Genomic DNA, 774 nt, shown 5'->3' with positions numbered 1-774 from the left:
GCCGCCCCGCCAGCGCCCCCTGCCGCCCGGACCGCGGGGGCAGCGCTGCTCCCCGGCCCGGGGCAGGGCGCTGAGGGCCCTGGGCTGCCCCCGGCCTCGGACCCCCCCTCCCAATAACCAGCGCCTTTGCCCCGCGCTGAGAATGACTGAATCCGAGACGGCGAGGGGTGGAAGGACCTCGGGAGGTGACATCTATCTAATCCACCCACCCCCGATCAAAGCAGCAGCGTCCCCAGCTACAGCTCAGGCGTTGGGTCTTAACAACCTCCATCTGAGGCTGGGCAGTCCACCTCCTGTCTGAGCAACCTGGTCCAGGGCTTTACTGCCCTCCTCATGAGGGAGTTTTTCCTCTTCTCTTACCTAAACTTCCCCTGCTGCAACTTGAGACTCTTGCTGCTTGCTCTGTCATTGCCACCGCTGAGAACTGTCCGGCTCAGGGGTTGTTGGGGGCATGGGCGACAGGTGCCTCCTGAGTCTGGGAGGTGCCCGCAGAAGCCGGTGGTGGTGAGGACAGAGCTGGCGAGCACCCGCAGAAGCTGCCGGTGGCATCAGTAGTGGGGACAGGACTGGTGAGCACCTGCAGAACTGCTTCTGCTGCCAGTGGTGTTGGTGGTGGGGACAGCCCTGTCAAGGGGGACATGTGCCCCCCCAATCAGTCGCCTATGCCCTGGGGGGTACTTGGAAAGGTGCTGGGGGGTATGCAGGGGCAGGCAGGGACGGAGAGTCGTCACCCCACACTGCTGCTTCCCGAGAGCAGGGTGGGAGGAGAGGGCA

This window comes from Alligator sinensis, unplaced genomic scaffold (assembly GCF_000455745.1).
Source record: "Alligator sinensis unplaced genomic scaffold, ASM45574v1 scaffold1197_1, whole genome shotgun sequence".
In the NCBI taxonomy this organism is placed as follows: domain Eukaryota; kingdom Metazoa; phylum Chordata; order Crocodylia; family Alligatoridae; genus Alligator; species Alligator sinensis.
The sequence above is the reverse complement of the archived record's forward strand: the minus strand, read 5'-3'. Positions refer to the sequence as shown.